This window comes from Myxocyprinus asiaticus, chromosome 30 (assembly GCF_019703515.2).
Source record: "Myxocyprinus asiaticus isolate MX2 ecotype Aquarium Trade chromosome 30, UBuf_Myxa_2, whole genome shotgun sequence".
Lineage (NCBI taxonomy): Eukaryota > Metazoa > Chordata > Actinopteri > Cypriniformes > Catostomidae > Myxocyprinus > Myxocyprinus asiaticus.
The window spans coordinates 5,267,222-5,293,907 of NC_059373.1; the positions used below are offsets into that span (position 1 = coordinate 5,267,222).

At 37.2% G+C, this 26,686-nt stretch overlaps 1 pseudogene; it reads right to left on the reverse strand.

Moving 5' to 3' along the window:
- Nucleotides 1-171: 171 nt before the first annotated feature.
- Nucleotides 172-26,686, reverse strand: part of LOC127421247 (collagen alpha-1(IX) chain-like) — a 66,560-nt pseudogene continuing 40,045 nt past the window's right edge.

The following is a 26,686-nucleotide window of genomic DNA, read 5'->3' on the forward strand; positions in this document are numbered from 1 at the left end:
GAATCTTACTAAAGTTAAAATTAGTTTTGAATTTAACATCTGATAATTCTTCAAGTTTTACCTTAATTGTGAACTCCAACAAAAATATTAGACCCTAATCTATGTTAAAAGCAATCTGTTATTACAGATTTTCACATCAAATAATTTTTTTACGCAGGTAGCATGGTGGTGAAAAGCTTTTATTTCAAGCTGTCCTGTTGTTAGATCACAAGATCATTTTGTGGAGTCGGCTTGACTATGACTAAAATCATTCATTAAAATCACATTTTTAGAACATTTAATTTTTAAAATACATGCAAAAATGCACTTGTATGGCACGTTGTGTTCTACAAAGTGGTTCAACATTGGTTGTGAAATTGGTTTATCATTTCAAATGATTTTACCAGGTCATATTTCTTAGTGGCCCAAAAATTTAAACAATTTCTAATAACTGTATTTCTTTTCAGCAGTTAAAACCCTCTGAAAGAACCAACACACATTTTCGATATTTTCTTCCCTACCATTCTAGTGTATGTACAAGACACAATAACCATATGAATTTTATCCACCATCAAAACTGCATCTGTATGTCTCTATACAACAGTTTGTTCGTTCACTCATTTTCTGGTCGCCATGGCACCATGTGAAGTCTCTTCAAGTTTATCGGAAATGGACTGTCTCTGTGTTCCCGATGATTGTGATGAAGGTTTCTAGAAGGTTTCTATGTTTCCGTTCATGGACCCTTGATGTTCACCGATTTTTCCCACCAACCAGATAAAGAGGTTGAGGCCTGAAGCAGCTTGAAGGATCACAGAGACCGGGGGTGCCCGGGGGTCCTCTTGCCCCAGGGGTACCATGGGTTCCAGGTACACCAGCTTCTCCTCTGGCACCGTCGACACCATCCTTACCGATGCCAGGCTTGCCAGCTGGTCCTGTTTCATAAAATCAGATTTCATAAGTGAGGGTTTTGAATCACAGATGCAAAATTATTTAAAAAAAGCAATGCCACAAATATTGATTAAAATGATTTTGCATTGTGTCCCCAGTAAAAAAAACATAATTGTGAATTAACAGTGAAGAATATTTATTGTTCTTGTTAGTTCATTATGCAGAACATTTTTAATTTGAAAAATTACGTGGACATTTTATAAATTAACATTAACCATGTGCTGTAAAATACAGTATTGTATTACAGTATTCTAAAAGTATTGTTAGTTCATGTTAACTAATGCTAACAAATACAACCTTATTGTAAAGTGTTAACAAATATCTAAACATCCGTAATCCTCAGAGACCTCAGCATTGATATTGATGAAAAAAAGTTGTTTTTAGGAAGTCAGTGATTATAAATATGGTGATTTGTTGATTATTTTGTATTGGGATGAATTTTGGAAAAATTTAGCAAAATTATGCTGACCACAAATTAAGATTTATTTTGAAGAATATTTAAGCTCTGTTGGTCCTCACAATGCAGGTGAATGGGTAATAAGATTTTAAAGCTCAAAAAGTACATAAAGGCATCATAAAAGTAATCCACACGACTTCAGTGGTTAAATCAATGTCTTCTGAAGCGATATAAGTATGGGTGAGAAACAGATCAATGTTTAAGACCTTTTTTACTTTAAATCTCCACTTTCACATTCTTCTTCTTGTGTTCTTGGCAATTCGCATTCTTTGTGCATATCGCCACCTACTGGACAGGAAGGGGAATTTGTAGTAAAAAAGGGCTTAAATATTTATCTGTTTCTCACCCACACCTATCATATTGCTTCTGAAGGTATAGATTTAACCACTGGAGTCGTATGGATTACTTTTATGCTGACTTTATGGGGTTTTAGGAGATTCAAAATTTTGGCATCCATTCACTTGTATTGTGAGGACCAACAGAGCTGAAATATTCTTCTAAAAATCTTTGTTCGTGTTCAGCAGAAGAAAGAAAGTCAAACACACCTGGGATGGCATGAGGGTGAGTAAATGATCAGAATAAATATCCCTTTAACAAGATAAACCATAAACTGCACTTGTCTAAAACCATCTAAGTGGTGCTGAAATCTGGTTTGAGGTTTAAGGTTTTGTACCTTGTGGTCCGGGTTCTCCAGGAATTCCTGGAATTCCAATTCCATTATATCCCTTATCACCTTTTTGTCCTGCATCACCTTCACAAACATTCAAAAAGTATTAGACACAAAGTATAACACGTTAATTTTACCATATTCACGTATCATGACAATTAGGCCAAAATTACTTCAAAGAATGTGATTGTACATGTTAAAAAAAATAAAATAAAAAAAAAAAACATGGTAGTACCATGATACTTTTCCATAATTTTTTGTTGTCGAACACTAACTCTGTAATGCTAACATGCATATATAACCTGGTGAAGTTAGACTTATTGTTCTTACCCCTTTAGCAAATATTTTTTTCTTGTTTTAAGAATAAACCTCAAAACATTTAGTAAGGTTTAAGCTTAAAACAAGACAAAATTATAACATTTCTTATAAATTCTTCTAATAGTTTACACAGTTTTGCGTCTCAAGTAAACTTGTCTTGTTTTAAGCCTGTTATGGTATTTTCTCTGCAAAACAAGACAAAAGTACTGAGTAAGAAAAATATTTTTTCCAGTGTAAATTTAAAAGTATTTTAACCCCCAGACCTTACAGCGTCTACAAGACAACTGTTAGACAACGTTTTTTCTCTCTCTCTCTCTGGAGCTGCATTTATATTATTAATCATCAATAAACGTCCCAATCTCCTCATAGGTTCTAATGTTTTCCTGTGTAATAATTGAGGTAGATGGATTTTAGAATCCTCCTGTTATAGCTTCTCAGTCTCTGTCTCATTAGCAAGCGCAGCATTCCTCCTCGATTCGGCGGTAATTAGCGCCGGCTGAACTCGCTGTACGACAACCTCCATTCGAGAGGACCAAAGAAGAGCAATGCTAATCTCTCTGGAGTCTGCCACCCTTGAATGACTGTGTCAGCAGCAACTGATGATGGAAATCATTGCGTGTTCAGAGTTTTAGCCTGTAAATTCTGCTTGGGGCAAATTATAATTATGAAAGTAGCATTTATAGCATAAAGACTGCTAGAGGTTAGGCTGTACATTGCAAAAAAATTATTTATTAGTTATAGACGGCTTTTTAATTCGTATTTATTTATTTAAAATAAATAAATAAATAAATAAATATGTCCAAAAATAATTTAAAACAAAGGTACTATTTCTTGTCTTCGTTTAATGTCTTAGCTCAGTACGTCCTTAAAATGCAAGTTAATGGTGATTTCTCTTTTGAAGCTTCAAAAGTCACAGACAGTCAGCATAAACTTCATCCATATGACACCAGCTGTTAACTTAATGTCTTCTAAAGTGACATGATCGCTTTTGGTGTGAAAAAGCTAAATATTTAAGTACTTTTTTTAAACTCTAAATCATGCTTCCGGTCGGCAGCGATACGCGCCTGTGACATAATCGCACAGGCATTTGAAACATTCGAGAACTGATGCATGTGTGTCACAGCCAGATGAGCAGCGCTGTTTACAAGTGAGGAGGAGGAACACTGTACAGTAGCTTGGTTGATTTTCAGGTTTCCCACTCTTTTATGAACACCATATTCAAGGACTTTTTCCAAGCACCTTTTATTTCATATCAAGCACCTATTAAAATCCCATTTAAGCATGCATCATGATAAAGATAATAAATCAAACATTCTGTAATATTCAGTGTGTGAAGATGACTTTTTCTTTAAGCTCAGTAGAAATATTATTGGTCACAATTTGTTAATACATTCAATATCACTTTTTAAATGAATATATTTTTGATTATGTATTATTATTATGATTATTATTATTATTATTTAAAAACATTTATACTTTAAACAAGTGATTTGTTTCAAGACCAATTTTTAATTTAAAAAAAAAAATAATAATTATTGGAAAACTAATACAAAATAAATAAATACTAATTAAAAAGTCGTCTATAACTAATAAAGAACTTTTTGCAATGTACAGCCTAACCTCTCTCACCTTTTTGTTAACTTGATTTCATGCTAACTCATAAAAGCAGCTCTGACCCCACAGAGAAATACCACTTTAAGAATGTATATATATTAACATGTTCTGCTTACTTATTACATTTTTTTAAAGAATGTAGTACAGTTAAAAGGAAATAGCACTTGGGTGTTTTCTTTTTAGATGCTCTAACATGTAAGTTTTGCTTCCATGGAACACCAGCTTCCCTTCACGACAACATTTAGTCTTATTTGTATTTTATTTGTATTTTTTTTTTTTTTTTATTATTATTTAAGCATTCAGCCTACATCAGGGCTTTTCTCTTCAGTCACTTGCTTCCCAGCAAGGCATGCAATTGTGTGCTGCTGACTTACATTTATATTGTAAGTCAGCTGATTCTGGAATTAAGATAGAAAGACGAAATTTCCTGCATTATAAACGTGGAACTACTGTGAATAAATAAAATGGTGCACAATATTTGCAATCCTACCCTGTCTGTGTTCTGCGACTGCTATCGGATCCTTGAATAATGCATAACGTGCAGGAAGAGCAGCCTGTGGAGTTTATGGAGCAGCCCTAATTGTTCAGCCCTAGTTCAGCCCTAATTCAAGCACTTTTAAGGACTTAAGTCTATTTTCACAGACTTTCCAGGCCTTGAATCTGTAAGTCTGAAATTCAAGTACTTTCAAGGTCTTTCAAAGAGCGTGGAAACCCTGGATTTTGGTTTAGATCTGTTATCATCTGTTTCTTTACTCACAAGGCTGCGTTTGTGTGCTTATCCTAGATGTCTCAACCGAGTGGAGAATGTTGGATTACGTCGGTATCCATGGCAATGTGAATACATCACATGAGAGATCGCTTGGACTCCACCCTCTCCTGAAGCATTGGATAATAGTTAAAAAGTACTTACATATTCACCTTTTTTGCACCAAAAGCTGTCGTATAGCTTTAAAAGACATTAATTAACTGCTGGAGTCATGTCAATGATGTTTATGCTGACTGTCCTTGACTTATGGAGCTTTAAAAGAGAAATCGCCATTCACTTGCATTTTAAGGACCTACTGAGCTATGACATTTTTCAATTTTTCTTCAAATGTGTTCTAGTGAAGAAAGAAAGTCATACACACCTGGGATATCATGAGGGTGAGTAAATAATGAGAGATTTTTCAATTTTGGGTGAACTGTCCCTTTAACAAATCAACGTGTACCTTTGGCTCCTGGTTTTCCAGGAAGGCCATAGTATCCTGGAGGCCCCTTGGGGCCCACAAGTCCTCTGGGTCCGGCCTCTCCTGCAGCCCCTGCTGGTCCGGGTGGCCCCATGGGTCCTGGAGTTCCAGGAGCCCCAAGAGGTAGAGGCTTCTTGGCCAGTTCTTTCTTATATGCATCTAAATGTTCTGTTGAGCACAGTAAATATGTCATAATTTAGTGATAGATTATAAAAGGACATAAACCTGATGCTTTTCGACAGGTTTAATGTATAGTTTACTGTAAAAAATTTAAATGATGTCATTAAGTACCCAGTCTCTTGTCATTCCAAAACTGTTTGATATTCGTTCTTTCATGGAAGACAAAGTATTTTGAAAAATGCTCATGCTTTTTTTGTCCATACAATGAAGGCGTATCAACTAAAGGCTGTCAAGCGAAAATAAATAAATAAATAAATAAATAAATAAATAAAAGAGAGCACTTGGTGTGTAAAGACGCATCATGTTATGTTTGTTATCTGTGATTCCAAATGCCATTGATTCTCATGCCATAACCGATTATTATGATGCAGCATGTTTGATTACCCAAATGCAAATTAGATTAAATGTTAACTTAGGCCACGTCCACACTAATACATTTTTTGAAAATGCTCTCTCAAGTGGATACATTTGAAAACGTCATCTTCACGTTGTAGTGTGCACTAGGAAAATAGGCCGTATTTGTTGTCATGTGATCCATTCAACCAAAAACATCAAGATGGCGACCTGCATTATGGCAACGCTGTTGTGCCTGATATTCACTTTGATAGTGTTTTTAAAGACAAATGTTACTTTGTGCAACCTTCATATAACATTCCTTCAAATGCGAAGGGAAGTTTACTCGGAATTGGTGTCCGGCGACGGAACACGAGGACAATTGCATTTCTTACTGTACATGCAACGGCGATTTTTTGCATGCGCAGTGAGTGGATTTAAGCGTTTTCAAATGTTTCAGTGTGGACGAGCAACTTTTGGAAAATGCCTGAAAACGGCAGTGTGGATGAAGTGCGTTTCGAAAACAAAAATGATGCTTTCAAATGTGTCCAGATCAATGTAGACGTAGCCTTAAATTACAGTCTGTTCCTCACACAAAGCTATCTTATGGCTTAAAAAAATTTGGAATATTGTGCTTTATGGTACTTCTTGGATCTTGACAGCCCCTAGTCACTATGCTTTCATTGTATGGAAAAGAGCAGCGAGGACATTCTTCAAAATGGCAGAACGAAAATCATAAAGGCTTGGAACAACACGAGGGTGAGCAAATGACAGAGTTTTAATATTGGGGTGAAGTATTGCTTTCATTACTGCTAAAGTAAAATGTCATGCCTTCAACAATAGCTGAACAAATTTCACGAATCTTCTCGTCACTCATCTTTGGGCCCTTGAAAACAAATTCACAACACAACAAATCAGCAATAAACACAGCATTTCTAAAACAGAAATTTGTTCAAATATGAAAATGCACAATGTCACAAAATTACAGGTACTCACAGGAACTCCTCTGGGGCCTGGGGGTCCTGTCAGTCCTCTCTCCCCTTCCAAACCTCTCACCCCCTGGGGGCCAGTCAGACCCTCATGACCTGGCTGTCCGGGATGACCATCAGTACCTGTAGCTCCTCTCTGGCCTTTCTCTCCACGCTTAGATAAGACAAGCAAACAAATGTACAACAAAAGCACATAACTAGATGTTCACATTGCCTGTGTAAAACTTCAGGGTGGCTACTAGGGCATTGCTAGTGTCTGTGGTTGCTAAGGTGTTCTAAGTGATCTTTAGTGATGATACACCAACACACCAAAGATTCATATTTTTAGGGGATTAATTAGCTTGTTCCAATCCCTAACCCTAAGTATGCACAAAAGGGTTATTGCTTTAGCAACCACCACTAATAATTACAGTAACGGCTTTAAAAATGTAACAACATTTACAACTTTAAACTCTAAGAATGTTTTGCCCATTGATGAAATGTGGTAAAGCACATACCTCTCCTTTGATGCCAGGAATCCCAGGAGGCCCCTGTAAACCATTATGAAAATCAGCTTATTTTGCACATACTGGAATATCATAATTAGAGGGTTCACGACAGGAACTTTGAAGCAACTATGGCGTACCTGATCACCCTTCATGCCTGGTTCTCCTGCAACACCTGGATTACCCTGTACACCAATGAGAGAGTGTAAAATTGCATGGTATCCTTCAAATATTTAATAATGTCACTGTGATCGTGGTTTCACTATGGCACACTTACCTCACTTCCTTTTGGACCAACTGGACCAATCGGACCCTGAAGTTACAAAAAAAGCAACATGATCACATACAGTGAGCAGTAATAATGAAGTCTGGTTGGTTACGATTTGTAAAGTGAACATGGTCACACCTGGTCTCCTTTATGACCCGTGTGACCTTTGATTCCACGAGGACCCATGAATCCCTGGTCACCTTTATCTCCCTGCGGATGTAGTTAAGAATTATAATTAATTACAATAACAATGTTTAAATGCACATTATTTTACAAAATAATTATGTATTAAAGGAATGTTCCGGGTTAAAAATAGGTTAAGCTCCATCAACAGAATCTGTGATATGCTGTCAATTAACACAGAAAATCATTTTGTCCAGTTTAAAAAAAAAAAAAATCTTGTTTGCAGTAGTGCACACTTTCAATGGAAGTCAAGGGGGCAAGTGCATCAGAGGGTTGAAAAGCAGAAATGTGGAGTTTGTATTTTATTTTAAAGCACTTATATGAATTATTCTGTACAAATATTTGTGTTTTTTGAGCTGTAAAGTTGTTAAATCATCCTTTTAGCAGTAGGACTACTTTTCTAGGCGGAAAAGTAACTTTAAAAAAAAAAAAATTGCGTTAGTGACGATTTTTCCCTATGTAAACGGTCCCTCTCTGGTATTCTTGCCCATATGCAGAAGTTCCATGGTTTACTGTATTTACATGGTCATAATAAGTGTTGAATGTCTACTGTTAACAATTTTAGCTATACTTTCTTTTATGTACTTTTTGTTATTTTTTATGCTTCCTATTATTACAATACTTTTTATTCTTTTCTTGTAGCTGTACTTTCCAAACAGTTTGTATTTTACTTTTATCCCAACGCAACTCCTTGCCCCATTGACTTCCATTGTAAGTTCATTGTGTTAAACGCAATTTTTGCTAAGGAACGAGTCAAAATTATTTTCGATTACATTATGTTGTATTGAACCTGGAACATTTAAGTACCATACTTTTAATGAGCAATCACTCATAATTACATTTAACAAAACTTTTTTTTTCTTAGTTAAAATAATAATAGTGCTAATATTATAAATACATAATTTTAGAAAAACCCAGAGACCCATAACTTAGTCCATGGGTGCATCATTGGGTCTAGCCTACCAGTATTCCTGGTGGCCCTGCTGGGCCGACGGGACCCTGTTTTCCTGTTTCACCCTGAGGAGGGAAAAGTTTGTTAAAACATGTTTTTTCTAAAGCAAAATGCAGAAGTTTAAAAAGTATGAAAAATATGTATAGCAGTCCTACTCTACTAGTACCTACAACGTAGATCAGTCAATGTGCCACAGTATGATTTACAGTATTGCAGCCACTTTAATAAAATGTAATAACATTGACATTCACCAGGCGATCAATTAACTTCCAGAAATCCACAAACATGAATGTTGCAACCGAAATATAAATAGCCATTCATACTTGATAGCAGACTATATGACGAGTTCAAATTAAATACAGAATGCATACATAACGTATATACAGGCGTTAGGAGGTTAGAGGATAGCCGCATACTCTCTACTGTCACCTTCTTTCTTGGCTGGTATTGGGGGCGGGGCTCAGGACCATCAAGCATTTAATGCAACACACCAGGGCTGCATTTCCCAAAAGCATCGTAAGCCAAAGTAGATTGTAGAAACCATTTGCGCCAATGGTCTCTACGATCAACTTAAGCTTGCGATGCTTTTGGGAAACACAGCCCTGTGTGATGAGGTGGCTGGCTGGCTGGTTTAGTGAAGGTGGTGTGTGCTGCAACAGTGTTGGATGGATATCTTTATACTGGACTTGATGTTGGGTTAAATTTTTTTTGCCTTGGATTTATTTGAGTTTTTGGATAAATGGATTGCAACCAGTTCTATTTTATTTTTTTTAAATAGCTATGTCCACAAGAGGACTATGGCTTGGGCTGGCGGTGGTTCCAGGTGACGACATAATTTGCTATACGGTACCGTTACCCATGCCAGCCTATTGCTTTCCTCTTTCTGTTCCTTTTTTTTGTTTGTTTTGCACTACTTCACCTCTAGTTGGACAGTGTTTGTTAGGGATACTGGTAGGTAGGCAATTAATGGGTAACCACTAGCATCTCGTAACACAGGGCAATTAAACAGAAGTATGTATGAATGCTGTTTTCAATTACAATGGCTCCTTTGGCTCCTGGAGTTCCATCTTCTCCTGCAGGTCCAGGAGCACCCTAAAATATCGAATGAATATGATTAATCAAAATGAAAAAATGTATACAAGCACATAAAAGGGCTAATATCATAATACTCACATCTTTACCGGGAAGCCCAATTGGACCAGTCAGTCCAACAGTGCCAGTTTCACCCTATGACATTATATCTCGAGTGAGTAAAAAAAGAGTACATTTGCCACAGCATCACGTTTCACATCTTAAAATTATTTAGTGCATGTTATTTTGCATGCAAAATGATGATTTCTTTCATGTAAAGGTTACCTTTTGACCTGCAGGCCCTACGAGTCCTTGTTTTCCTGGCAAACCCTAAATATGAGATGCATTGATTCCAAATGAGAGCAAATCTCTTAATTTACTGTTTGTCGGAGTCAATATCACATGCCCGGCTCCATTAACACAGAAATTGATTTTTATAGGCCTCTATTTGACAAGTTTTGACAACTTCAGTAATCACTTAAGGAAATGCACACCAGAATAACACAAACAGGAAAATATACATTCACTGATTAACTTACGGGAATTCCTACAATTCCTCTGACACCGATGGCTCCTGGAAGCCCTGGCTCTCCCTTTCAAGTAGACAAGAGAATCTCAGTCACCTCTTTGATGTAATTAGTAATTAAAAGAACATGCTAAAATTATTTAAGTATACATGAACATGCACATCCCATTTTATTTGACAAATGTGAAATATTTTAGAGTGAAACAGGTAGGGCTGGGTGTTGATACAGATTTCCCAATTCGATTCTTATTCACAAGTTCTCGATTCAATTCCGTTTTCGATTTGATTCGATATCGATTCATATGGGTATAATTCAGGTTTAATGTCTATTTTGCTTACACATAAAATACATTTTCTCCCAGCTAATGCTGTCAATTGTACAGGGGGCTGTCCATCTAGGTACATTATTAAAATATTGATTTTACACAATGCATTTTATTTTTCATAATTTTGGTCACATTTTAGCTTTTTAAAATGTAAAAATCCATGTATTTCATCAATAAATATGATATTATATTGCATATATTATATTTTGTTTCATTTTTATTGTTTAATGCAAAATGTTTACTATTTACATGTATTTACATTGATTAGCAGAACATGTGCAAAATCGATAGTGTCTCTTTAAAAAAACCGGCAGTTTTGAAAAGAGCATCTGTAAATGAGCGCATATTAATGAGAGAGGACTTGAACGGCTTTACCTCATCTGTGCTATCTGTGATTATTAAAATAGTTATTAGTCAATGACAAATGGATTGCGTGGATCTTGTCTTTGGACACATTACCCGGGACGCGTCAAATTAAATTAAACTCTCAACACGCAGTGAAAGGATCTCAATGCAGAACTTCTTCACCAATATACTGTTCAATCACTGGTGAGTGAAATCTGAACATTTACCAGCCAATTTCTAATCACAGACAGAGAGTTGCACAATATAGTAAAATATTGTTCTTGGGATTTAAAAATCTATATTGAGATCGTTCAAACAAATATAGGGATGCATCGGAAAATCTATATTCTTACCCAGTCCTAGAAACAGGATATTATATGAGAACAAAAAAATAGTTGCTTTGATTTTATCCATTAGGAATTAATTGGATTGTGAAAAGTGGTCTCCATATGAGAGGTGTTTGGAGAGGAGGGGCTGAAAAATAAAAGGGCTTGGTGATGTCATCCAAAAAGGAAAGTTGTTTCAGAGGCGAAGCAAGTTATTTTGATGAAAGATTATGAAAACAAACTCTTTTTTTTTTTCCTATGGAATAACATGTACTGATAAATTGCTCACAATAAGTCTAGGAACATGTATTACTAAACCAATGGCAATTTTCCACCGCACATTACGGTTTGACTCGACTCGACTCTGCTCGCTTGACTTTTCTGAGCTTGCTTTTCCACTGCAGTTTAGTGCTGCCTCAACGTGGGTGGGATTATAGGCTGATTGTCATAGCTGCACTGCCTCTACTGCCGTGACATCATCTTAAACGCGACACAAACATTACTGACCATAAACAATATCACGACCATTAGCTGTTAGCTACTAGCTCATTGTGCTGCATAAAGCAGTTGTTGCATGGTGATTTTACACAAGTGTAACAGTTAAATTGGCCTGGTTGTTTTAGAAGCAAGCTTTCCAGTTGCTGGTCAACTAAATAAAGTGAAGCTTTCAAGCAGAATATAGAGTTAACGTAACAAAACGTACCATCCTCCATTGTGGACTCCAACAACGCTGAGTCCGGGGCACTCTCCCTCCAATTGCTCAACTCCAGCTGTTGTGGTCCTTGATGGTTCTGTAGTCACTTTTAAGTTTTTTTAACCTTTCCCTACACTGTTGGTAGGTCTGGTGGTATCCATGTGCGGCCAAAAGCTGAGACACTACTTGAAAGTCTTTTTTGTTTCACGTCGTTTCGTTCGTCGCTAAAGAGAGGAATGTCTGCACCTCATTTATTGACCACGGTGTGGTTTTGCGCACAGCCATTTCTTTTTACAATTCGAAAGTCACGTGAACAAATGATGTCGCTGTTGCTAACTTTAAAACTAGCGGGTTGATGTCCCGTGTTGCAAATCCAGTGATGCTGGTAGTGACGATTCTATCTGACCAATCAGTGATCTGCAGGGTTTTGACGTCACATTTAGTCTCGGCTCGTTTAGAACCTTGACCGAGGTGGTACTAAAAAAAGTAACAGGTACCAGGTACTATCCACAGTGGAAAACCCCCAAAAAGCGAGCAGAGTTGAGTCGAGTCGAGCTACCGTGCAGTGCAAAAGCCCCAAATAAGGTCAATTTTGATCTCATGTTGACTTTGAGAGTTTAGCACTTAACAAGTTGTATCTAAGAACAGTTAAATTCACAAAACAATATACTTCAAAATATTATGAAAATATAGCATAATCAAATCATTCCAGTGCATCTAGTACAAATGGAAATGTCTTGAATTCTGAATTTTAATTAAATGCATAAACATCATCATCTCTCACCTTCTCTCCTGGAGCTCCTGGTGCTCCATCAAAACCATGCTTTCCTGGCTCACCCTACAAGTGACATCATTAAAAGTTATGAGAGATATTTCATGTAGCCCTTCCAGTACCATTTCCTATTTATTACCCCAACAATATGATATAAAGGGCATTTTCATCAATAAATCTGTTGAGAGGGGGCCTGGGTAGCTCAGCGAGTAAAGACGTTGACTACCACCCCTGGATTCATGAGTTTGAATCCAGAGCGTGCTGAGTGACTCCAGCCAGTTCTCCTAAGCAACCAAATTGGCCCAGTTGCTAGGGAGGGTATATGGGGTAACCTCCTCGTGGTCGCTATAATGTGGTTCTCGCTCTCGGTGGGGCACGTGGAGAATAACGTGAAGCCTCCACACGCGCTATGTCTCCACGGTAATGCGCTCAACAAGCCACATGATAAGATTGACTGTCTCAGACGCGGAGGCAACTGAGATTCGTCCTCCCTACCCGGATTGAGTCACTACGCCACCATGAGGACTTAGAGCGCATTGGAAATTGGGCATTCCAAATTGGGGAGAAAAGGAATAATAAAATAAATAAATAAATAAATAAATAAATAAATACATCTGTTGAGAACTGATTAAAGTCTCACTCACAGTGTCACCCTTGGCACCTGTAGCTCCTTTCTCACCCGGGGCTCCGATCACACCCTGAAAATAAAACACAGGAAACAATGTGTCAAAAGGATTTCAATGATTGTTATTTAATTCATAGTTATTCTTAGTAGAGTTAGACATATGGACAGTGGAGAAGGCTTACATCATCTCCTTTTGGTCCTGGATGTCCCTGCCGCCCTCTGATGCCTTCAACACCCTGTTAAGATACATAAATATTAATTAAAAATTCATGAAAAAAAAAAAACTGCCATTGAGATGAAAGGAAAAGATAATGGAGAGCACTCTGCACGTATTATAGACCTCCTTGAAAGGCCTTGAAAAAGCCTGAATCCCTCAAATCTGAACAGCATTTTCTGTCTCTTTCTCATAAATAACAGATGAATATGACATAAATTCTCTTGTATTTTGACTGTAGACTATAGTTCAGAATCGCAGTGTCTGTTTTATTTTATTTTTTTAAATCAATGAAATACTGTGCACGCACTGGAGATCCTGGTGGTCCTGTTGGTCCTGGGATACCGTTAAATCCTGGAGGGCCCTGTAAGCACATGCAACAGACAGTAAAATATTTGATTGACAGCAGGATCCTCTCAGAATATCACACATACTGGGATCTATCGACCAATGTATCAATCCCTCAATTTCAGCAAATCTCTATAAGTTCTAAAACGAGTTGGAAATAACAGTAACAGTGTTAGAATGTTATAACAATCATGGTTATTACTCTGTTATTATCGCTGCAAATTGTGGTAACTGTGAAAGTGGTAAAATGCAGATATAAACGTACTTCACATAATTTAGAAAAAGAATATCTAATAATTTTGTATAACAAAATACAACAAATTCATGTGAAATGTCAGTGCAGTGAAACTGACATTACTGCAACCGAACCTTTATGGAATCCTCAGAAACAAGGGGGATATCTCCAGAGCAACATTTTTGTGTTGCACATACAGTATAAGATGTATTAATTTCCTTATGAGTGTATATTCTCACATTAGCCACCATTACTTCTCAGCGAATTTGGCTAGCCACATAAATTTTCCTATGTTCTGCATACAGTATGCGTGCACAACATTCATACTCCGGAAAATCACTGCAGATGTTATTTGATTGGCCATACTGAGTGTTAAACAAATGTAATTATTAGGGCTGTCAATAATTTTTTTAGAAAATTAATTACATTAAATGCCGATTAATCGAATTAATCGCAATTAATTGCATATATAAATATTCCCCAACAAAGACCCTCAAATAACAATAATTCAGAATATAGTGATTACTACTACAGTACACCTGGGAACAGCTTCAGCAATAAGATTTATCACAGCTGAGAGACACATCCGATGGAGTAATCACACATACTCAGGGCGCTTACCTGATACTGAACTTTCCTTGTTGTGAGGAGATAATTGTTTCTATAGTGAATGACTATTGTGCACCGGATAGAGTAAAATACTCAGGGGAGACCCCCGCTTGGATGGCTATTTTTTACACAGAGAAAATAGGATGTATTTGACCAAAATTGCCATTATCTTCAGCAAGCTGATTAACACTACACTTCTGTTTGGGAGCTGCGACAGTAATCACACAATGTCAATCTCTCTCTCTCTCTCTCTCTCTCTCTCTCTCTCTCTCTCTCTCAGAAACACACACACACATATCCTTGTTTCTCCAGTAACTTGTTCGAAACAGCTCAAGCTGTCGTTACTAGTTCTGAAGTGACGTTTTTTGAATTAGTAATAGAGGCTTGTGCGCAGCTTTTGAACTAGCAACGGAAGATCCTGATCCGTGGCTTAAGATACAGTAATGCACAAATGCGTTTTTTTTTTTTTTTTGTGACAGTCCTTAATTTTTCCTCATTTTTTTTTTTATGTACTCACAATTGTGCTGTATGGCCCTAAATCAGCAAAGGCTGTGATTACCTGCGGCCGAGTCACAGCCGTTCTGATGTACATCCATACAGCACTCTTGCTCGTGTGATATTGCTTTAAAAATTATAAATGTAATATACAGTATATTATAAAAATAATAATACGGATAATTAAAATGCATTATATTATTGTGGCAGATGGGTAAAGCATTGATAAGACAAGACAAAAAGTGGCTTTAGAAGGCATTATATTGCATATTCCATATTATTGAACATAAGCCTATCGTTGGCCTACTGTCCACAGCAATCTATTTTGCAACTGAATTCATCAACTGTCTGAGATAGATGTATAATAAGGGCTTTTCTAAGGACGCTTCAATGTATCACATACGTCGGCCATACACTTTTGGACCGTCACAGTTTTGGTGCGTCTTGTCATAAACACAGCGTTTTTAGCAGTATCAAGACAAATGCAGGTTGAAACTTAGAAAAACATATCTGGAGATCCCTGCATTCAGAATTGTTCTCCGTCTAGCTGTATTTGAAAGCAAGGATGCATTCTCATCTTGTGCTTTCGCCATTGTCAAGCAAGCTTGAGTTTGGTTCTCTGTACAGCTACAGTATGCGTTGCCTATACAGCTGGAGTTTCGCTTACTGCCCCCTACTGAAAACAGGTGATCCTTCAAGCTTGAATAGCTCTGATGGTTGGAATATTGTGACCCAGGCACATAATTAATTGTGGGGGTTTTTTCAATGGTTTTTTCTATAATTAATTGCACTGAATTAACACATTAAATTGACAGCCCTAGTAATTCCTCTGCTTCAGATGAAGATGCATGTAAGTCTTACCCGATCTCCTTTATCCCCATGAGCTCCAGGGAATCCAATTGGACCTCTCTGACCCTGCAATAAATATTGTAAGATTTTGTAAGGTATAACTCCATGCCAAGTCTCTGAGATATTTTGGGGTACAACGTGGTAGACACATTAATTTTCTTACATCTTCTCCAGGGTGTCCAGTAGGGCCTGGCTCTCCGGTGGCTCCTCGCTCTCCCTGTCAATAAAAGAGGGAATATGTGACTACCGTGTTTGTTCATTAAGAACGAGTTTATGTATTCATGTACAGTATATGCTGTTTTGTGTTTTTTATTATTGTTAAGGACATTTATTTTTCTGTTGTGTGCAGATAAACCTGACTTACCTTTTCACCTTGACTGCCTGGAACGCCGTCCACTCCAGGCAGGCCGCGGTGTCCCTGAAATTTAATTCAATTATGTACTCATTTAGAAGAAATGTTCTTGGAGTTTGGCCAAACAAAAGCTCGTTAATGAGCATACAGTACTTGTGTATAGCTACTCTGGGTGGTTTCTAGAGTGTTACAAAGCAGTTGTTATGTGTGTTTGCATGGTTTTGCTTGGTTGTTGTTAGGCAGTTGATAAGGAGTTCTGGGTGGTTGCAAGGGAAGGGTCAGATTGGCCTTCGGCAGGGACGGGACTTTTTTTTATGGGCCGATAGCAGGCAGATGTTCATTATGATAAAAATAAAAAAATTACAAATTTTAAAATGGCCTTTAAAATATATTATTATTATTGTACTATATACATTTTTGAACGAAAGAGAAAGGGTGCAGCGCAAAAACAGCGCATCAAAAGAATTAAAACTTGGCAGCTAGATGCGGCGTAATGTACAACTAATGTGTCATTGATATGTCTGTCATGATGCACAGACCGATCAGTTCCAATGTAGCCTATTAAACCAGTAATACTACTACTACTACTACTACTAATAATAATAATAATACAGATTATATGTATCTATGATATAATTTATATCTAGTGGGCTGCAAGAATCCTGACAATCCCAGCCAAATCGTCTTGTCCCCCAATCCGACCCTGTTGCTATGGATTTAGTAAGTGGTTGCTAAGGTGTTCTAAGCGGTTTCTAGGGCATTGCTAGGCTGTTCTGGGTGGTTGCTATGGTGTTACTAAGGCATTTTCTTCAGTTCTATGCTAGTGGCTAGTCTAAAGCATTTGTCTCACCTTCATCCCTAGCAGACCGGGCAGCCCCTGAGGTCCAGCCGGGCATGTAGCCTGACACTGCTAACAAATGCACACATAAACACATCAGGTCTATTCATCGTAAATGGTGGGAGCAAACAGGAAGTGTAGTAAAACACAGAACACTTTAATCATTACATCGCTCATAAAACAAATTCAAAAGACCCACTATAGCTCAGAACACATAAGATCAGGGACCACAGCAGAAATCACAGCCAAATTTCAATTTTCTGAAGAAAATGTGAGTGGTGGTTGCTTGAGGGGGTTTGTTTGAATCCCTAAGTATGAGCAATAGCAGTGATGCTTGCTATATGACTTTTCATTAACTTTTATCTTTTCAGAGAGCTAATGGGAAATTATAGAGCTTATATAGTGAAGGTTGACCATTTTTTCCCCCAAGTTTTCTCTTTTATATTCTCTACATTGCACAGATTCTTATTTGGGACATTAAGATGCACAAGTACTGTAGGTCTCAGATCTCAAGGGAATGTTGTTTTTAGAATGTACTTGTTCAATCCTATATGTGCAGGTACTGTGTGTCCATTGAAACATGAATACTATTAAAATCTAACAAGCACTCACAGTCTCCCCACTTCCCTCAGGATTCCCAGCACCGGGAGGCCCCTACGAACAGCAGAATGACAGCGGAGTAGTTTAAATTCATAAGCAAACACATACACACAAGAAAAGACCCTTTAAAAAGCAACAGGTCTGTGTAAAAACCCCAAAAACCTTCCAAGAACAGAAGCCATCTGACCCAGAGAGCATTGATTGCTTAAGTCAGGGTTAACAGCAGAGACAAAAGAGATGGAGCAAATGAGAATATATTAACAAAAGGGGGCCAAGATTTTGCCAAGTAGGTTCCTGGATCATTTTTGTTGGTTCTGTTACAACATTCCAATGAACAAATCAGATTTTAGGATTAGGGTTAAGCTTAGGACTTGTATTGGGTCTTCAATAAAACAATTTGATTTGATTTAAGGGGAAGTTAATTTTGGAACTTTCACCTGACCAATGTGAGAGGAAGGCGCTCAAGCCTGCATAATGTGTCGATTTGGTGCACCATATTACAAGTATTTACCAGCAACCAAACACATAACAAAAAGAGAAGGGTTGGGCAGCAGGAAACCTAGTGAATGTCAGTATCTGAGTCACGATACGATACATTCCGATTCTTTATGTTTAGTATATAGTAGGGATGTGCCCGAAGCCGAATACGTTATTCGGAAATGCACGAATAATGACTTCAAAACGAATAACGAATTAATCCGAATGATTTTTTTTTTCTTTTCGGAAGAATGATCATCCAACGAGCACACGTATAAAGAGATATTTTAAATAAACATATTGAAATTTACAAAGCAATGATGAGTCTGTGAAGCCAGTATTACTACACTGTAAACCTATGAATGAAAATGCACACGATGTGATTTCAAGTTCAGATCGGATGGCTGCATTCTCAGTCTCCATTAATTGTGCACGTCTTACAAATCTAAGCTTGTCAAGACTCGAGTATTAACTACTATATCATACACATTTTCCATTTCTTGAAATGTCTGATCTGTAACACATTAACACCAAATATTTCACACGTAAGGATTTATAAACCAACATGAGCATGATGTTGAATTCCTGACTAGAGGAGTGATGATTTTACAGTGGAGCTCAACTGTAAGTTGACCACATTTATATCCACATTACTGATTAAGGTAATTATCTGGTTAATCCTTTATTCAAAAATGTTTAAATGCTCCATAGTGTAAATCTATTCACAATATTCCTGCACATGAAATTTTTATATATATATATATATATATATATATTTCTAGAAATATATAGAGGCTCAATCTTGCAATGTATTCCATTGCATTTCACTTATTCTGCTCATGTAATTTAAGTAACTAATTATGTCCTCCACAAAAAGATGTGAACACAAAATAAGCCTTGAGTGTATCATAACACTTTCTGATAGAGATTTACAGTGCTTTCAGTTTGTAGGCTATATTAATTTATTCTCATTTCTTTTAATATTTGTATTTGTATTTGTAACGGAGTTCACGATGGGCAAGTAGGAGGCGGGAACCGGCAGAACGGTCAACATAACTTTAATGACATAAATTAACTTTAAAAAACATAAACACACGGACACACACACAGCGGCCGTGTGTGTCTCTCTCTCTCTCGAACTGGCATCCCCGGCTCCTTTTTATCCCTCTCCCGCTGATTGGGCTGATTCAGCACCGGGTGTCCATCGTTACGGCCCAGCCACACCCTCCTTCTCGGCACAGTATTTAATATTCGCTGCAAAATGTCTGCTTTACATTTTACAGTTGCTTCTCATCTCATGCCTCCAGAATAACGTTGTTTTCATGCACAGTGCACAGGCATAAACGAAAATTCTGTTTCATTGATATTAATGTCCGAAATATCAGGAGAAAACACAGTTAACAACATATTCCACAGTTTATGTAGCCTACATATTCAGCTTCATCTGGTGAGAAAAAATAAAGAATATATCAATAATATAATGAAATAATAATAATAATAATAACAATACGTGTAATAATAATAATAATAATAATAATAAAAATAATAATAATAATAATATATTAATAATCATATTTAAATAGGCCTATCCAAGACATACTTTATATACAGAAGCTATAACCTAAATGTAAGAGAGTTACATTTTAAAATTAGTTTGACACACTTCCGGTTTAAGCCATGCCCACATCCGGTTCTATCTGAATACAGATTCAGATACAGATAATTTTGTCATAGTAACAGATACAGATAATGGCTTCGCTGCACACCCCTAGTATATAGTTATTCAAAACCTTTGATTTTTTTTTTTTTACTCATTTGATTCTCTTTAATCTACATTGGACTACAATCACTGTTTCGCACAATTATATTCTTAGCTCGTTGTGTTTGGAGTTTTGTGGAATATTAGAAATAACTGATTGTGCTTTGACACAAACTTGTCAATGCCAAGGCAACTCGACATACAAAAGGAGAAAATGCTTGCGCTCCACCCTAAGGAACCTCCTTAAAGGGATAGTTCAACCAAAAATGAAATTTCTCTCTTCATTTACTCACCCTCATGCCATCCCAGATGTGTATGATTATCTTTCTTCTGCAGAACGCAAACAAGGATTTTTAGAAAGATCAACTCTGTTGGTCCATTCGATGCAAGTGAATGGTGACCAAAAATGTGAAGCTCCAAAAAGCAAATAAATGCAGCATAAGAGTAATCCATAGGACTCCAGTTGTTTAATCCATGTCTTCAGAAGAAATATGATAGGTGTGGGTGAGAAACAGATAATTAGTTTGTCCTTTTTCACTATAAATTCTCCTCCCTGCCCAGTAGGTGGCAATATGCATGAAGAATACGAATTGCCAAAAACAAAAAAGAAGAATGTGAAAGTGAAAGTGGAGAATTATAGAAAAAAACTGACTTAATCTTAAATGACTTGATCTGTTTCTCACCCACACCTACCATATCACTTCTGAAGGCATTGATTTAACCACTGGAGTCATATGGAATACTTTTATGCTGCCTTTATGTGCATTTGGATCTTCAAAATGTTGGTACTTATTTACTTGCATTTTATGGACCTACATTGCTCAAATATTCTTCTAAAAATAGTTTTGTGTGTGTGTGTGTGTGTGTGTGTGTGTGTGTGTTCAGCAGAAGATAGAAAGTCATACACATCTGGGATAGCATGAGGGTGAGTAAATAATTGGAGAATTTTCATTTTTGGGTTAACCACCCCTTTAAGATGGCAGAATTACACACTAGACTTTGAAAATGACCAGGACAGATTGGCTAAGGACTATACAGTAGTTCTTGGAAAGTATTGTTGTTCCAGAACCAACAAAAGATCCAGAAAAGCATCTTTCTTAGCAAAATCACTGTCACCTCAGCAGCAGTGCAGTAGCTAATAATATTGTTCCACTGGGGGACTCAAAGAGTCTTGGAAAGAAAATGTTAACAACTGTAAATGTTTATATATTATAGTTATTTAAACTAGATTAAGCCAATTAAATGTATTGGATCTTTTGGGTTGCTTTGGTAAGAATGCATTTGCTACATGTAAATTAATAACTTACTGCGGGTCCTGGTGGTCCTGGGGGCCCCGGGGGTCCTGGAAGCCCATTACCACCTTTTGGTCCAGGAGGGCCCTGGTAGAACAACATATCGTGAATAAAACATATAGAGGAGTCATAGCTACTTCAGTATGAAATCTAAGAGGCAGTTAACATCGATTGCATTTTTGCATCCATCTCTGCTGATTTTCATATGTTTTTATTCTGTGTAAACATGCTAGACTGACGTCTTAGGACACATGCGTTGTATTGTGTACATCGAACATTTTAGCAAAAGAACGCATACGGTCTGAACCCCCTTAGTGTGTACAGTGAGGCATTCCTGAAAAGATTCCGACCTCTGGTCCGATGTTTCCTTCGTCCCCCGGAGTACCAGGCTTCCCTGGAGGTCCCTGTGTAGGGCAATATGAGAGTTAAAGACTACATCGATCAGCCACAACATTAAAACCACCTGCCTAATATTGTGTAGGTCCCCCTCGTGCCGCCAAAACAGCGCCAACCAGCATTATCGTAGACTTTGTCAGTTCGAACCAGTCTGGCCATTCTCTGTTGACCTCTCTCATCAACAAGACATTTCCATCTGCAGAACTGCTGCTCACTGGATGCTAGATGGGCTGGTTTGAGTATTTCTGTAACTGCTGATCTCCAGGGATTTTCATTCACAACAGTCTCTAGAATTTACTCTGAATGGTGCAAAAAACAAAAAACATCCAGTGAGCACAGTTCTGTGGACAGAAATGTCTTGTTGATGAGAGAGATCAACAGAGGATGGCCAGAATGGTTCGAACTGACAAAGTCTATGGTAACTCAGATAACGACTCTGTACAATTGTGGTGAGAAGAATAGTATCTCAGAATGCTATTCTGAGATGTGGGTTGGTGCTGTTTTGGCAGCACAAGGGGGACCTACATAATATTAGGCAGGTGGTTTTAATGTTGTGGCTGATCGGTGTATATTTATCTCTGAAATTTAAACCAGTTTGTATTGATGTGAGATAAACAGTCAGATCAATTCAGGTTTCATCTAAAATCATGCAAAATGGTACATACTGGAGGTCCAACAGACTCTGGTCCCTAGAAAAGAAGATACAAATATTGAAAGGTAGAAGAATATGTTGGGAATAAATTGCTAATTTAGCATATGACAAAAAAGGTCATTCTTTGCAAGTCAAAAAAAACAAAAAAAAAAACAAATATAAAGACTGAACTCACAGGGGGTCCAGCAGATCCAGGGAAACCACGAAGGCCCTAAAACCAGATAAAACAACATGTTAGAACAATGACATTAACTCAATATCCCATTACTGGAGTGAACCTTTCTAGAACATCAATTAAACAGGAAATGAAGGTAAGGGGTCATTATGAGGTTCCTTACTCTTTCTCCCATTGGTCCTCGTGGTCCCATGGGGCCCATAGGTCCCTACACACAAAGATACGTTCAATCAATATTCATGATACTGATAATGATCACACAAACAAACAGACAAAATAGCAGATAAAGGAACAGTGGACAAAAGGCGGCAAAAGATTATTTGGACTCTTAAAGGCATGGTTCATCCAAAAATGAAAATTCTCTCATCATTTACTCGCCCTCATGTCATCCCAGATGTGTATGACTTTCTTTCATCTACAGAAAACAAACAAAGAATTTTTTGATGAATATCTCAGCTCTGTAGGTCCCTACAATGCAAGTGAATTGTGGCCAGAACTCTGAAGCTTTAAAAAGCACATAAAGCCAGCATAAAAATAATCCATATAACTCCAGTGGTTAAATCAATGTCTTTTGAAGCAATATAATAGTTGTGGGTGAGAAACAGATCAACATTTAAGACTGTTTTTTTTTTTTTTTTTATTATTATTTTTTTACTATAAATCTCCATTTTCACTTTCACTTCCACATTCTGGATATTCACATTCTTTGTACATATCACCGCCTACTGGTTGGGGCTAGTCAAAGGTGGAGATTGATAGTAAAAAAGGACTTCAATATTGATCTGTTTCTCACCACACCTATCATATTGCTTCTGAAGATATGGATTTAACCACTGGAGTTGTATGGAAAAAAATGTATGTTTCCTTTATGCCCTTTTTGGAGCTTCACAATTTGATTCACTATTCACTTGCATTGTATGGACCTACAAAGCTGAGATATTCTTCTAAAAATCTCAATTTTTGTTCTGCAGAAGAAAGAAAGTCATGCATTTCTGGGATGGCATGAGAGTGAGTAAATAATGAGAGAATTTTAATATATGGATGAACTATTCCTTTAAGCCACATTTAAAATTTCTAAAAGTCATTGCTTGCCGAACAAACTTTGTTTTGTGAAATGGTTTGCCTGAAAAGCGTGCTTGTGCTCTCTTTCTTCCAAATAAAAGTCACTTGGTTTGATTTTTTGTTATCTAATGCAATGACATTCACACATGTTTAAGTGTGGTGTAAGTGTCCAAATACTTTTTGGAGCCACTGCACTGTTTATTAAATGTGATATTATTGCAAAAGTCAGTTCACCATCTCAGAAACACATTCTCATTTTGGTTCTTTAATTAAGTGTCCAGTTAAAGTGTCTCAATACTAACCACTGGTCCTGGCAGCCCCTGCAGTCCCCTCTGTCCTGGAAGTCCAATCTCACCCCTGTCTCCTTTACTGCCCTGTAACACACACACAGCAAAACAAAAACGGCTTTCACAATTCAGCATTGCCTGCTTCAGTTGCTAAGATACAGAGGAGCATGGTCGGTCTATGCTAACTTGATTAGTGATGCTGGACTCGTCTTTGCATCTGTTATGATCAGAGTCAGATATGAGCAGCATGTGACCTATTTATGACACACCAGACGATGATGCAGTTAAACTTTACTTTCCCTGCAGAGATACTGAAACAGGAAGCTGGACTGATTGGGAGTATATTGGATGTGGCAGTCTGTAAATGTATTTTCTGATTAAGATACACACAGTACTTGCTTGTCTGTTTAAATAAGAATAATGTTTGGCTAACATTCTGGACTCTATTTTCCAGAGTGCGCAAAACACAGCTCTAGGCACAATGACCGTGCCTACATCTTAAACAATTTTCATGATAGCTCTAATTCTAAAAATACTTTTGAGCCAGCAGAAAGTACAATTGGGCATGGGTGGGAGTTTTTGATCTTTCTGTGGGTGTATGCACGCAAACTGTGGGTGTGTTCAAATTAAGTGGCGTAAAGAAAAATAGGTCATTGCGCTAAGACATTTGAGAACAATGTCTGTTTTTAGTGCAAAGTCTAAACTCAGTTCCTACATTTGAAGTTTGGAGATTCCACCAGCAGGTGGTAATAAAGTTCATGTTCAAACTCTAAAAAATATATAGTGGAACATCAAAATAATGTCCTTGACAATCACTGTTGTAGCCGTTTTATGAAACAAATATGTATGAGATTTGAGTTAACCTACCTAAAGGTCATGGCTTATTTTCAAATATAATTATCATGTTTATATTTAAAATTCTATTTATGATCTAATTTGTTTTGGTATTTTTCCACCTGTTGTCGAAGAGTGATTAAGTCACTGCAAAAATGGCTGGTGGAAGAAGTTTAAAACATTTGAATTTGGTATGATTTTTTTCTACCACTTCTTTATTTTGATTCAATTTTCATTTAGTTTAAAGTGTAATTTGAATTTTTAAATATTTTTGGTTTAATTTTTTCATGTTTCACACTACCAACTCCTTATGAATGTGCTGTCTTTGTTTATATCACTCTTGCTTAAGAAACTGGACTAAATAATAGGATGCAGAAGGTGCAATAACTGGAGAAGAACCTCAGAATTAAATTGCACTTGACCAAGCCCATTAGCGCTCTGCGCAAACAAAAATTCACCAAACCCACTTGTGCCTAGACATGCACGAAAATACCAAAAGTTCATGGCCATGCCTATTGACTTCACACTTCTCGTGGAACACACGTATGTAAAGGGTTCTCACTATTTCTTTGTTTAAGTTTTCTGAAAATGTTTTGCAAGAATAATATCCTCTATGAGAATGCTGTAAATGACCTCAGACATCTCAGCTCAGGGGGTGCTTCGAGATCAGTTCACTTTATTTCCACAGAGCAGTTCGCTATGAGCGCAACTCTGCAGGGTCACTTTATATATATATATATATATATATATATATATATATAAGACTTAAATCATAGCGCTGTGCTTTGCGCTAGTGCTCTTAAAATAGGGCCCTCTATCTTACTGAATGAATTCAACGTTTTCATCTTATCAGGTTATTATACAATTCAGGTTAAAAAAAAAAATATTACCACACTGGTGGACTTTTGAAAGTCTGTTTTAAATTATTATTTCAATTCCATTTGACATTTACATAGTTTTCAGGTTAAACTTGTGCAGAATCTGCAGAAATCACAGTATCTGTAAAACAATCTATGTTTATGTATGATTTTAACTGATATACAAAGTCACACACTTGCACATACTGTATATTCAGCAACATATATTTCAAAATACTAAAAAATAGCTATTTTATTAGATATAACATATTTTCCCAAATCATAGTGCAATTTGAATATGTATGTGAATTATAGTTTAATAGGCCTATATCTGTCGACATGTTTATAGCTAGATAACTGAATAATGACACATCCGGTTTAATGGCAGGACACATCCGGTTTGATGGAAGTTTTTACCGCCACAGTGACACAAGAATGCAAATTAAAGCCAGAAACATGTGTGCGCATGCACTAGTGCTTGACCAATGCATTGAAAACCTCAGTACTTGAGGGGGAAATAGAGGTTCCTTCAAAAGTGTGTGTCATAAAACTGGATGTGTTATTATTCAGATAAGTTAATATGAATATATTGATTTTTAAATTGTTTTATTATGTTTTTATTTTCTCCCCTTTTTCTCCCCAATTTCGAATGCCCAATTCCCACTACTTAGTAGGTCCTCGTGGTGGTGCAGTTACTCACCTCAATCTGGGTGGCGGAGTACAAGTCTCAGCTGCCTCCGCTTCTGAGACAGTCAATCCGCGCATCTTATCACGTGGCTCGCTGTGCATGACACCGTGGAGACTCACAGCATGTGGAGGCTCATGCTACTCTCTGCGATCCACGCACAACTTACCACGTGCCCCATAAATTGATCTGCAAATTTGTCTTCAAACTGTTGTTTCACCATAAATGTTGTCGGCTTGAAAATAGAAGAAGACAGTTCTACCACCGCCAGTGTGCAGCATCCACCTGGATGATGCGACGGCAGCCATAGTGCACCAGTATGCTCACCACACACCAGCTATTGGTGGAGATGAGAGAGTGGAGTGATAGAGCCAGTTAATGGATGG